Here is a 15484-nt window from a genome sequence, read left to right on the forward strand (position 1 = left end):
TATTTGTCTATCATAAGTGCTCATGTATATTCATATTGTCAGTCAAACGGGAATTAACATTCTCCATTAACAGGAATCTCCTTAAAACCGCCTTTCTATATCTGTTATTTTCATCCTCGTCACTACCACTACTACTACTATTATCTTTTTCGTAACCACTACTGCCACTTTCCATCTTTCTTTTCGCTCCCTTCTCCGAGACCTCCAGCCTGTCTTTCACCTTTAGCCCACAGACGCTTGAGTCAGTCACGACCTTGGGCACACCTGTAAATATGTCTTCCCCCGAGAAATCCGGCTCTTGTCCCTCTTCCGGCCAGCAGGTAAACGGAGCGCGCTCGGTCCTACAGGCGGCCACAATGGGACGGACCGGTTCCGGCGGCGGGCTCTTTGTGGCCCACGCGAACGCGCAGTCGCTAACGGCTCACTTCGACGAGTTCTGTGACCTGTTCTGCCAATCGCTGTTCCATATTATCCTCGTCTCTGAAACTTGGTTGAAACCAAACATTTCTTCCAACGCTATCCGAATCACTGGTTACTCTCTCCTAAGGGCAGATCGTGAAACACGACGCGGGGGTGGTGTGGGGGCCCATGTTCGCTCTGATCTGACACCTATTACATTATGCACATCGGATGCAAAGGGCGAAGGAGAAGCAGAGTTCTTGTTTTCCGAAATAAATACATCAAATCAGAAACTGCTAATTGGAGTAATCTATAAACCTCCAAACGTCGGTGCCATGTCCTCCTTTCAGTCTGCCCTGTCCTCGCTCGTGACACAGTATGAACACATAATCATTATGGGCAACACAAACATCGACTTACAGTTAAAATCTCCCTCTGCAGAAAAACTAAGGAGACTGTACCACTCCAATGATATGAGTTTAACACCGCTGGACCCAACTCATCACACGCCACACAGCCGTACACTCATAGATATAATAGCAACAAAGCGACCAGATAAAATAATTCGCGCCAATCAGACATCCGCTCCGGGACTCTCTGCTCATGTCGTGATATTCTTAAATTACTCAGTGCATACTACGAAAGAAAAATCTCACCTGGTAACCTACAGAAACCTAAATAAGGATCCTTCAAAAGGATTGCTCAGACATCCCTTGGCATGATATAAGCAATGAACCGACTTTAGATGGAAAAATTCGGGAATTATGTCGCAAAATTATTGCACTGTATGATATACATGCTCCTCAACGCACTGTCAAGGTAAAGAGAGCTCCCGCTCCGTGGCTCACCACTGCATTACGCCAGTTAATGAATAAACGTGATGCTGCACATAGGGCCTTCAAGCGTAACCCAACTCCCGAGGCGTACGAAGCTTATAGGAAACTCCGAAACAGAACCAAGCAAAGCGTGAGGAATGCCAAAATCAGACATTCCCGCTCTGTCGTATGCGGCATATCAAAACCTGCTGCACTGTGGAAAAAGCTGCGCAGTTTCGGTATAAGGAAGCGAAGATCTGACGCTGTTTATCAAGCGTCTGCAGAAGAATTAAACGATTTCTTCTCAACAGCTGTAAACTGCCACGCAGCGAAAAATTACCAGCCGCAAGATATCAATCTCTCGAGAGACAAGTTTTTCCTAAAACATGTCACCACCGGCACAGTACACAAGGCAATTATGAGAATCTCTTCCGAGGCAGTAGGAAATGATGGAGTGAGCATTGGCATGATTAAGAACGTCGTAGACACTATTACTCCAGTTATCACAGACATCTTCAACCTGTCTCTTGTCAGTAGTACATATCCTACTGAGTGGAAGCAAAGTTTAATTCAACCTATACCCAAGACTGACAACCCTAAGTCGCCAGGTGACTACAGGCCGATCAGCATACTACCTGCAATATCTAAAGCCCTAGAATACATCGTCCATGAACAGCTGACGGATTACCTCAAAACTCATACCATCCACGACAAATATCAGTCAGGCTTTCGAAAGCACCATAGTACAGCAACTGCATTAATCAAAGTAACTGATGACATTAAACATATTATGGACAGACGTGAAGCTACCATCCTAACACTGCTTGACTTTAGCAAAGGCTTTTGATACAGTTGACTTTGATATATTACTAATTAAAATGAAGCAGCTGAATTTCTTAAACAGCGCAATACACTGGTTCGACAGCTACCTCAAAAACAGAAGTCAGCAAGTCATTTGTGGGTCGGAAAAGTCGTCATGGAAAAACGTGCGCTGTGTAGTTCCCCAAGGCTCCGTCCTTGGTCCATTACTCTTCTCACTGTACATTAATGATATTTCTTCAGTGATTCACTCCTGCAACTACCATCTATATGCCGAGGACATCCAACTGTACATAAGTGCAAGCCCCAAGTTCATTGCTGACGCAGTAGCGAGTATGAATGCAGATCTTTGCTCTGTTTCTCGATGGGCACAGAACCTAGGTCTGAAACTAAACCCCAAGAAATCCCAGGTCATACTTATATCTCATCCAAAGTTAATCAGCCGGTACTTTCACGAAACAGTCCCTCAAATACTCCTCAATGGTACCCAACTACCATACCAAAAAACAGTAAAAGACCTTGGAATAATATTGGATGAACATCTAAACTGGGAAGAACAAACAGTCGCAGCTTGCCGGAAATCGCTCTCCTCCCTACATGCAATTCAAAAATTTAGAAAAATATTTCCAACCCATGTTAAACAAAAATTAGTCCAAACACTAGTCTTGCCTAATCTTTACTACTGTGATGTAGTTCAACACGGCACAAATAGTGTAAATTCGAGATGCTTCGACCTAGTGATGAACGCTTGCGTTAGATACGTGTGCAATATACGGTTGTATGATCATATCAGTCCTTCATACTCCCAGCCAGGTTTGATACGCCCACATAAGGCACGCGATCTCCACACGATGTGCTTACTTCATCGATTTCTTAGCCAGTGGTGCCCCCTATACTTATCTTCTCACATTAAACACCTATCATCATTCCACAACCGCAATACCAGATCGGATACGTCTAGCATCTTAGCTGTACCTTTACATAACACAAAATCTTTCTCCGTGTCATTCTCCATCTCAGCCATACGACTATGGAACGCGCTCCCCCTGTGATCTGCGTCTTATCCAGAACCACTCAACTTTCAAGAGGGAACTCAAAACTTACATATTAGGGACAGTATAGCCACTATTGTTGTGCCCCTCTCATCTCTTTCTTTCTCCTCTACATCATAGCTTCGAATTTTACCATTCTATTTCTTTTCTTCTAACCTATCTACCTCTTCTATATCTCTTTCACCCCATTCTATCGTCTTATGTCTCTGCTCGATGAGAATAACTCACAAGCTGCAAGAATATAACGAGAAAATTCCCAACTAGCAATAGGACTGATATTCATAAAAGAAAAATATGTTTACTTTCATATACATAGTCATTACTATTATTATTATTATTGATTGTTATAATTATTTTTTGATTGTTATAATTATCATTGTGCTATTGTTATAATCTCTATTTTTTTCTTTAACATTAATACTGTATAACGTGTTATATGTCCTTCATCTTCTGTAGAAACTGAAATTTGTTCAATCTGAGTATGCCTGGTTAGGTGTAGGAGAGGGCCTGAAGGCCCTAATCTTGCCAGGTAAAATAAATGCATAAATAAATAAAATAAATAAAATAATAATAATAGTAACGCACGGAGAGAATTACCAAACTGCATGCGCTTATCAGACTCAATAATGGAGGCATAATTAGTGGTTTTATGTATTAATACATGAAAATGGTAACCGAGTTTGGAAATAATTTGCAAAGAAGGTTGCTACTGATGATACAAGGCCCTAACGAAATCTAATGGACATGAACTTGGCAAGAACAATAGTTGGTATGGGATGGGACCATTGGGGGAGGGTACACAGAAAACAGGTTAACAGGTTTGGAACCTAATAGATGAAGCGGTGTGAAACAATTCGCGTCCATGATGTTACAAAGGCTTGTTTAAAAGCTGCCAGTGAAAACGACTGTACTTACATTTCTGTGTTCGTAGCAGGTAATAGCAAATGTTTTGTAGAAGACCCACTGTAGTCGCTATATGACGATTACTATACCAGACACCGTACCACGCAGACTACATTTAGCAAATAAAAACAATATGCCTCGACCCAAAATCGAACCTCGACTTCCTGCATGCTAATTCAAACCGTTATTCACTACACCAACTGCACAGAACGACGCCAACATGATGACAGAGATAATTATCGTATATGTGATTACAGTGTTGCCAGAACGTTAATCTTTAACATCCAGTTACTGCGGGAAATATGCGCAGGACGGAATTTAATGACAGACATTTTTGTGGTGCCAGTATGGGAGTAATCGCGCCATGAAGTCCGAGTACTCGAATTTTTCTTCACCCTGTATGTTATTAGCTCCGGTTTGGATGAAATGAGGTATGAAAAGACTTGGGCTTTCTACGAAGTCCTGCTTCTTCAAATTGCTAGGACTCCGTTAACTATTATTTTGAAAGGCAAAGTAATTTTGAAATTTGAAGTGCCGCATTTGGTGAGGCCTATATTGTGAAACTGACGCGGAAGAACGCAGGATTTGAATAGTGACTTAATTCGTATCAGCGGTCCACTGAAAGATTTACCGAATAGTTCCATACAAACCAATTATGTCTGCGCCTCCTGCAATTTCTAGCGCCCCCTCGCGTTACAGCGTCAAAAAGCATTTTTTATTTTTGAATTATTGTGGGTTGGTACTCTTGCTGCAGCCTAGATATCTTGCGCGTAATTGTGACTCTGGGTAGGTATTCGGATAATAAATGAAATATACGGGCATTCTGCTGCGGAACATGGTGACTATCATTCATCCTCTTGTGGAATACATGGAGCTAAACAACAAACGGCCTAAGAGTTTTCGAAGCTAGAATATTTTACTACACTGTCCATAACGTGCAAGAGTCCCGAATTTTTTTAAGTAAACGGCATATGTTTTATCTACGACCAGATATTCCATCAATGAGGCAACGAGACCCCTGATAGATGAAACAAGACGAATTTATCTGCTAACTCGTCTGTGTCTCGAACTATGGTAAACTGACGCTTTCGGGCGCAGTCAGCATATAAGTCTCTCATCCACAGGTTAAGTTACACTATTATTGTTAAGTTTATAGAGGGTGAAGAAGAGCAAGAGATAAATTAACGAATCTATTCCACACTGTTGTACCATTTGTAGAAACGAATACAGAATCTTCAGGCAGACTGAAACTGTGTACTTTGGCCAAATATTACCAGAGATCTCTGTCTCGTTCTTTTACCTTGCGGTCGAATTCACTGAAAACCACGCTGCTAAGCACAATATTTTATTCAGAAGTCATAGGTACCTTTTATTAAATACATGAGAGTTATCCGTCAAGGTATCTACCGCCTGGTAGTGATTTCTGAAGACAAAAAGCGGAGGGGAAACAACCGTTGCTGGAAATAGCTGTCACATTGCTGCAGTACTGGATTATTCACGTGTTTAAGAGTTTCCGACCACATATGCAGATCATGTACAACCAATTATGGTTTTTGTTGGTTCCTTCTATATTACTGCTGCTCACAAATGGGATAAATTTTTTGGTAAGTTTCCTCAAGCTGCATATTTGCTGCAAAACTTTCACGCAATGGAGTCAAAAGGAAGTGCTGCGCGGAGTTAACTGCAAAAAGCTTTCCCCAAAAAGGCCTGTCCGTCACGGCTGTTAGCTCAGTGCCTATCGAGCAAACTGCAGACCTCACGTAACATTCATGAGTGAGACTAATTTCCTTCCCTTTCCGTTAATTAGCTACTACACCCAGAAAAGCCTCTTCGTTTCCTTTTCCTTTCTCTCCTGCTTTCTGATTTTACATACCACCTTCCTTTTCGCACTATTTGTTATTGCTTGATATGGTTCCAAGTATCATCAAATTTGTCCACGTGGAATACTGTATTTCAGACTGAAAGTCGAAACACTTAAATTCCTTGAAAAGCAAGTTCCTTTCATTAAAATGGATTGCGATCATGACCTTCTTGTCAAGCGATACTGAAACATGATGACAGTATAAATGGTTTCATATCGTCATTGATTTTCGTCAGTGCTGATACCTGAAATTAGTTCTTCACTTTGAAGCAAAATAGGAACCGGCACAGTCGATCCATTGTACTTGAGAGCCAATGAAGTATTAGGGATGGCACTTGTGTGGAGAGATTGTTGTTCACCTTTCGATCAGATCTCATAGACCCTTTGATCTTCTTGGTCAATTTATATAACATAGACTTTTTGCCGTGTTTGTGCTGTCGAAACACATATATGTCCGTCTTTCTAGAGGTGTAAGGCACAGTAGTTGTGCTCGGCGTTTCGTATACCGACCTGTCAGTTCGCCGAGTGTTAGGTTTTGTGACACTTCTTATGAAACTAGTGGGGTACCCTTCGCTCCTCATAAGGCATTCTATGTATTGCATCTCACGTCCGAGTTGCTGCAACTCACATATTCATCTTTCGTGCGTTACGAGCATGTTATTCAATTCTTTTTTCTGCCTCGGTCTTGATTTGAAAGTTTAGTAGTCATCGGTTTATTCGTTCAGTTTCATATACAGGCTATGAGCCATGTTCTCAGCATTCCTCGTAAGCATCAAAACTAGGAAGGGCAGCAGTTGATACTTTCCTTCAGCAAATTTGAGTTTGGCACGGTGACTGTACTGTTGTGTTAGGAAGTCTTACAGTTATAGCTCGCACCCGTGGTCTAGCCGGTAGTGTCGTTCATTAGCAATCAAAACTTTGGTCTCGGGTGCAAACCCGGCCACAGCTAAGATTTTGAACAAGAATCATCAGTAACGATAGACGAAGATTTCTGGCAAAAGAAGACACCCTAGACCTGCCAAGCGTCTTTTCAAAGAGGGGCAGCGGACAGAGTTCGAAAACTAACTCTAAAAGATGCAGAAGGGAATGGAAACCACTGCATTAACGACATGTAATGTGTATCCACAGGACATGTGGACTGTAATTGGAAAGTGTCATGATGGTATCTCAATTGGCAAAATATTCCGGGATACTCTCCCATTTGCATCTCCGGAAGGGGTTCGACAAGCGAAAGGTGACCGTGAGGGAAAGATTGAATAACAAACGAAAGGATAACGTTCTACGAGTCGGGGCGTAGAATGTCAGGGAGGCTAGAAAATCTGAACAGTGAAATACAAAAGCTGAAACTTTATATTAAGGGGGTCAGTGAAGACAAGGACTTTTGGTCAGATGAGTATAGGGTAGCATCAACAGCGCCAGAAAATGGTATAACGGGAGTAGGAACCCTTATAAATAGCAAGGTGCGGCAGAGAGTGACTGACTGTACACAGTTCAGTGATAGGAGATGAAAATCTAATGCACATGGTGGATTGTAATGCCGTTGTAGGGGCAGGAGTAAAAGAAAAGGTTAATGCACAATACGGGCTTGGTACTAGCAATGAGAGAAAAGAAATACGAATTGAGTTCTGCAGTAAAGTTCAGCTAGTAACAGCGAACACTTTGTTCAAGAATCACCAGAGAAAGAGGTATACTTGGAAGAGGGCAGGAGATACGGGGAGATTTCAGTTACACTATACATCACGCTCAGGCAGAGATTCGGAAATCAGGTACTGAATTGTGAGGCGTACCCAGGAGGAGATACAGACTCAGATCACAATGTAGTGGTGACGAAAAGTAGGCTGAAGTTTAGGAGACTAATCATGAAAAATCATTGCGCAAAGAAGTGTGACACGGAGGGACTAAGGAATGAAGAGGTACGCTTGACGTTCTCCAAGGCTGTAGATAGTGCCTTAAGGAAGATCTCAGTAGGCAGTTTACTGGAAGAGGAACGGATAGCTCTAAAAAGGGCAATTACAGAAGTTGGAATGAAAGATATAGGTACAATTGTGGTAACTGCGAAGAATTCATGGGTAACAGAAGCAATACTTCAGTTGGTTCTTGAAAGAAGGAAGTACAAGAATGTTCAGGGAAATTCAATAATACAGAGGTACAAAGGTATAGTTCTGGGTGGAGATTTTAATTTGCCGGATATAGACTGGGAGACTCAAACGTTCTTAACGGGTGGCAGGGACAAAGAATCCAGTGAAATTTTTTTAAGTGCTTTATCTGAAAACTACCTTGAGCAGTTAAACAGAGAGCCGACTCGTGGCGATAACGTATTAGACCTTCTGGTGACAAACAGACCCAAACTATTTGAAACAGTTAACGGAGAACAGGGAATCAGCGATCATAAAGCGATTACTGCATCGATGATTTCAGCCGTAAATAGAAATATTAAAAAAGGTAGGAAGATTTTTCTGTTCAGCAAAAGTGACAAAAAGCAGATTACAGAGTACCTGACGGCTCAACAAAAAAGTTTTGTCTCAAGTACAGATAGTGTTGAGGATCAGTGGACAACGTTCAAAAGCATCGTACAATATGCGTTAGAGGAGTATGTGCCAAGCAAGATCGTAAGAGATGGAAAAGAGCCACCGTGGTACAATACCCGAGTTAGAAAACTGCTGCGGAAGCAAAGGGAACTTCACAGCAAACATAAACATAGCCAAAGCCTTGCAGGCAAACAAAAATTACGCGAAGCTAAATGTAGTGTGAAGAGGGCTATGCGAGAGGCGTTCAATGAATTCGAAAGTTCTATGTGCTGACTTGGCAGAAAATCCTAAGAAATTTTGGTCTTATGTCAAAGCGGTAGGTGGATCAAAACAAAATGTCCAGACACTCTGTGACCAAAATGGTACTGAAACAGACGATGACAGACTAAATGCCGAAATACTAAATGTCTTTTTCCAAAGCTGTTTCACAGAGGAAGACTGCACTGTAGTTCCTTCTCTAGATTGTCACACAGATGACAAAATGGTAGATATCGAAATAGACGACATAGGGCTAGAGAAACGATTAAAATCGTTCAAAAGAGGAAAGGCCGCTGGACCTGATGGGGTACCAGCTCGATTTTACACACAGTACACGAAGGAACTTGCCTCCCTTCTTGCAGCGGTGTACCTTAGGTCTCTAGAAGAGCGTAGCGTTCCAAAGGATTGGAAAATGGCACAGGTCATCCCCGTTTTCAAGAAGGGACGTCGAACAGATGTGCAGAACTATAGACCTATATCTCTAACGTCGATCAGTTGTAGAATTTTGGAACACGTATTATGTTAGAGTATAATGACGTATAATGACTTTTCTGGAGACTAGAAATCTACTTTGTAGGAATCAGCATGGGTTTCGAAAAAGAAGATCGTGTGAAACCCAGCTCGCGCTATTCGTCCACGAGACTCAGATGCCCATAGACATGGGTTCCCAGGTAGATGCCGTGTTTCTTGACTTCCGCAAGGCGTTCGATACAGTTCCCCACAGTCGTTTAATGAACAAAGTAAGAGCATATGGACTATTAGACCAATTGTGTGATTGGATTGAAGAGTTCCTAGATAACAGAACGCAGCATGTCATTCTCAATAAGAGAATGGAGAGAAGTCTTCCGATGTAAGAGTGATTTCAGGTGTGCCACAGGGGAGTGTCATAGGACCGTTCCTATTCACAATATGCATAAATGACCTAGTGGATGACATCGGAAGTTCACTGAGGCTTTTTGCAGATGATGCTTTGGTGTATCGAGAGGTTGTAACAATGGAAAATTGTACTGAAATGCAGGAGGATCTGCAACGAATTGTCGCATGGTGCACGGAATGGCAATTGAATCTCAATGTAGACAAGTGTAATGTGCTGCGAATACATAGAAAGAAAGATCCCTTATCATTTAGCTACAATATAGCAGGTCAGCAACTGGAAGCAGTTAATTCCATAATTTATCTGGGAGTAGGCATTAGGAGTGATTTAAAATGCAATGATCATATAAAGTTGATCGTCGGTCAAGCGGATGCCAGACTGAGATTCATTGGAAGAATCCTAAGGAAATGCAATCCGAAAACAAAGGAAGTAGGTTACAGTACGCTTGTTCGGCCACTGCTTGAATACTGCTCAGCAGTGTGGGATCCGTATCAGATAGGGTTGATATAAGAGATAGATAAGATCCTACGGAGAGCAGCGCGCTTCGTTACAGGATCATTTAGTAATCGCGAAAAAGTTACGGAGATGATAGATAAACTCCAGTGGAAGACTCTGCAGGAGAGACGCTCAGTAGCTCGGTACGGGCTTTTGTTGAAGTTTCGAGAACATACCTTCACCGAGGAGTTATGCAGTATGTTGCTCCCTCCTAAGTATATCTCGCGAAGAGACCATGAGGATAAAATCAGAGAGATTAGAGCCCACACAGAGGCATACCGACAATCCTTCTCTCCACGAACAATACGAGACTGGAATAGAAGGGAGAACCGATAGAGGTAATCAAGGTACCCTCCGCCACACACCGTCAGGTGGCTTGCGGAATATGGATGTAGATGTAGATGTAGAAATTAGTTACGAATGAAATAAATAGGAAGATCAGGGAACCTAAGGTGTAATGGCTACATGAAAAAATGTAAAGAAATCGAAAAGGGAATGATTAGCGGAAGGACTGACTCTGCGTACAGAAAAGTCAAAACAATCTTCGTTGAAATTAAAGCAAGAGTGGTAACGTAAATAGTGCAGTGGGAATCCCACTGTTAAATACAGAGAGCGGATAGGTGGAAAGAGTACACTGAAGACCTTTTGAAGACCTCTATGAGGGGGAAGACCTGTCTGATGACGTGATAGAGACTGGAGTCGATGTAGGAGAGATAGGGGATTCAGTTTTAGAACCAGAATATAAAAGAGCTTTTGGAAGATTTAAGGTCAAATAAGGCAGAAGGGATACCAAAATTCCATCGGAATTTCTAAAATTACTGGGGGAAGTGGCAAAAAAACGGTTATTCGCGTCTGTGTGTAGAATGTATGAGACTGCGATATACCATCAGACTTCGGGAAAAACATCATCCATAGAATTCCGAAGACTGCAAGAGCTGATAGGTGCAATAATTATCGCACAAAAATCTAACAAGTCGTGCATCCCAGTTGCTGAGAAGAATAATGAGAGAAGAATGGAAAAGAAAATTGAGGATGTGTTAAATGGCAATCAATCTGGCATTAGAAGAGATAAAGGTAACAGAGAGGCAGTTAAGACGCAGTTGATAATGGAAGGAATACTAAAGAATAATAGAGACACGTTTATACGATTTGTGAACCTGGAAAAAGCGCTCGACAAAGTAAAACACTTCAAGATGTGAGAAATTCTGAGCTTACGCAAAGACAAGTGATATACAATAAGGACATGATTCAAGAGCTAATTACAGCAGTGGCAGACCAAGAACAAAGTAATCTTATTAAGAAGGGCGTAAGACAGGGATGTAGTGTTTCACTTGATGACACTGCTATCCCGAATGAAAGTGAAGAAGAATTACATGAATGAAATGGACAGTCTAATGAGTACAGAATATGGATTGAGCATAAACCGAAGGAAGAAAAAAGTAATGAGAAGTAGCAGAAATGAGAACAGTATGAAAGTTAACATCAGGATTGATGGTCACGAAGGAGATGAAGTTAAGGAATTCTGCTACCTAGGTAGCAAAATAACCAATAACGGACCGAGCAAGGGGGCATCAAAAGCAGATAAGCACGGGCAAAAAGGGCATTTCTGGCCAAAAGAAGCCTACTAATATCAAACATAGGCCTTACTTCGAGGAAGAAATTTCTGAGAATATGTTTGGAAGACAGCATTGTATAGTAGTAAAACATGGACTGTGGGAAACCGGAACAGAAGAGAATCTAAGCGTTTGAGATGTGGTGCTACAGACGAATGTGGAAATTTAGGTGCACTGATAAGATAAGGAATGAGGAGGTTCTGCGCAGAATAGGAGAGGAAAGGAATACGTTGAAAACACTAACAAGGGGAAGCGACAGGATGATAGGACATCTGTTAAGATATCAGGGAATGACTCAATGGTACTAGAGGGAGCTGTAGAGGGCAGCAACTGTAGAGGAAGGTAGAGATTGGAATACTTACAGCAAACAATTGAGGACTTAGGTTGCAAGTGCTACTCTGAGATGAAGAGGTTGGCACAGGAGAGGAATTCGTGGACGGCCGCATCAAACCAGTCTTCTAACGAAATAAAAATAATACGAAGGAGGTGTCTTCGTTATCTTAAAGGCGTTCTTGACTAACATCGACTCACGACCTCCAATCTCAAAGGTAACTAATGGGGTCGACGATTACAGAGTGTTTTTTAAGCAAATCTTGCCTGCATCCTCTTAATGGCTTTATTAGCGTCACTCTTATGCGACTGGCTCGAAATTTGAACAGACATCATCTTTCAGGTGTAGAAAAGTGCCTACCAACATTCGTTTATGTCGCACAACTCCTTCTCGGCGTTGTAATTTTGTTTTCTTCAACCTATCCCGACAGTACTCAAACTGCAGAAAAGAATAATAAATAATAATAATAATCGGATTCATTGTAAAAAGTTGTGTAAAATGTTGAAGATTTTAACTGGATCATGTAAGTATATTAATCAATCTATTACACACGTTAAGAAGAACATTACCAAGCGGCTGCTACGGTCGCAGGTTGTAATCCTGCCTCGCGCATGGATGTGTGTGATGCCCTTAGGTTAGTTAGGTTTAAGTAGTTCTAAGTCTAGGAGACTGATGACCTCAGACGCTAAGTCCCATAGTTCTTAGAGCCATTTCAACCATTTCTGAAGAACATTAGTAATTATTACTCTAACAGTATTCTAAACCAGGGAACCAAATTGTGCAAAACATTGCTTAGGGAAATGAAATAGTTAATTAAAACCAACGCATTCAGAAAATTAATTAATACATCCATCACAAATGATGCACACTTTATGGTTAAGCATTATACAAATAACAAAAAGCAGAGATTGGTATAAAATTGTTTGGCTTGGTAAAAATTAAAAAAAAACTGCTGTCGTTGCACAGCATCCTTCCAAAGTGCAACGCCTGTTTGTGAAAAATTGTGCGCATAATAGTTGTGATGGGAAAAGCTAACCACCTTTCTGAGCCGAAGCTTTTCATGCAGACAAATGGAAACGCATAAGGAATGTAATTGGGGGGGCAGACGTATCATCATAGTCAATATGTCAATCGCCAGACTGTACATACAGTGTATGTACAGAGAATGCAATGTCCACAATGACTCCTAATGACAGCTAAATAAGTGTTGTAACATTAAGTCTGCTTGTAGCAAAAACAGCGAATAATAATACATCGGCATGTTTATTGGTTTTTAATTATAATTTATTGTTGTTTGAAGCTGATGTATCTAATATCACTGGAAAATTATCTGAGGATGAATGAACTATCCACCTAAACTGACTTGTGAACGGGAGGCACACATATTTGTAGATGGTTGGCCTAAAATGGACGCCCATACATAAATGTCAATATATTTTATTGTTTGGAACTCCGCCTTTGCATCAGGTATTTTATCAGATATCTTTTGTTTCACTAACTCGCTTCATGTAAGGGCCAGAATGAGTACGTCAAGGATACAGTAACACCACGTATCATTGAAAAACATAGCTATGTTGATCTGAATGCCATTAAGTCATTAAATTCTGAAACGAGGAAAAAGAATCTGGGGTTGGAGTGGACACGATCCTTATCACTAGCTGATGGCCGGCCGGAGTGGCCGTGCGGTTCTAGGCGCTACAGTCTGGAGCCGAGCGACAGCTACGGTCGCAGGTTCGAATCCTGCCTCGGGCATGGATGTGTGTGATGTCCTTATGTTAGTTAGGTTTAAGTAGTTCTAAGTTCTAGGCGACTGATGACCTCAGAAGTTAAGTCGCATAGTGCTCAGAGCCATTTTGGACTAGCTGATGTACTGCATTTTCTAAATTCTAGTCGTTTCGTGAAGGTGGTTAGAATGCCACGCGTCCGACTTCCCTCATTTGCATCAACTCTTCTTTGAAATCCGTTCGTTATAGTGTAGTCCCCCACGTAACGTTAGTTGTGCATGATTCTTTTTGTTCATGATTCTTTCTTGATACCATGTAAACAAGTGCTAATAGCATTTAGCTATATATCATTCAGTAAGGTGTGAACTGCTGTAGTGAAAATCGGTGTAGTAACGTAATGTGAGTACATCAGTCGCGAACGCTTTCACACTGCAATAAAGTTGTGAGACGGAGTACAGATATGGTAAATTCCCTTGGCCCCAACGACCTCAAGCTACTTTATGGTACCATTGTGAATGATAAGGTCTAGTGCCAACAGTGTTGCCAGTGGCTACGTCTGATAATACGTCTTGCAATATCACAGACTCTATAATACACTACAATCAAGAACTTAACGCTCCTCGTCGCCTGTCTCCCTTTACTTTAAATTATAGTCGACTGAAGGAAATATTAAGAACACTGTTTTCCCCTTCATTTATCGCTTTCCAGGCCTATTTTCAACTTACAAGTATATGAGTGGTCGCGATTTAATTACAGTGGAAGCTGTCCGATTAGGATGAAATACCACAGATGTGCAGTATATCTGTAAGAATATTATATGAACTGTTAAGTCAAATAAAGTGTCCGTCCACATAGCTCCACTTCGTTTCATATATTTCTGTTTAATCAGTCGGGCAGATCCGTTGCGAATAGTATAGATAGATATTAATGTTTTCTGAGTTTTCTGGGAATATATTAGGTACGACTAATAATTTTAATAAACAGATTACATAAAAAAGGAAAGAGCAGACACAAAGAAAAGTGCGATTCAAGTTCAAAGCAAATTTTCCTCGATGTTGATATACCTTCGGCAAGAATAGTGAAACTACTGGAAGCTGACACTGAAGGATTCTTCAGAAAACACTGATATTGCATGGTTTTTTTTTTCTTTTTAATTTCTGACTGTCAATGTGGAAGGTCAAGAGTATGTTACGCCACTGTAGCCTTAGATTGTATTGAAGCCGTTGACGAATTTCTGTAGCGGACAGGTTGCACAGGTCTGTGGGTAAAGCACGTACTTCCAATGAATCCTGTTCTAGCATCGATATGGTCCTTGTAACAAAGGTTCCATTCCATTTACTTCCCGTGCCATTGTCCCGTGCAGCAGAAACACTCCCTTGTTGCAGTAAAAGTATGTATGTAGATAACTGTTACTTGATACATGGGTTAGAGTGCACTCATTGAAATGTTTTTTGTTGGAGAAGGCCCACTTGCACTATCCCAGATTGGGAAAAAAGTCAGTTCCAACTGAACAGAGTTAAACGACAGCAACATTATCATTCTTGAGAACCCCATAACACTTCAACAAACGACTTTAAAACCAATATAAAGTTCCTAACACGAACATTTGAACTAATTCCCCACATCACACTCGTCAGATCCCAGCACAGTGACTGAATAACTTTGCACAAAATCCATCCCTCCTCATGTAAGTGAATAGAGATAGAAAATTTTAACTTGGAATGGCGAACCCCCCCAATCGATAAGTCGATTTTCTGAATGGTACCACGCGTCTCGACCAATCAGAAGATAGGAAAGCAATGCCTGGTGGCT

The sequence above is a fragment of the Schistocerca nitens genome, chromosome 9 (assembly GCF_023898315.1).
Source record: "Schistocerca nitens isolate TAMUIC-IGC-003100 chromosome 9, iqSchNite1.1, whole genome shotgun sequence".
NCBI classification, from domain to species: Eukaryota; Metazoa; Arthropoda; class Insecta; order Orthoptera; family Acrididae; genus Schistocerca; species Schistocerca nitens.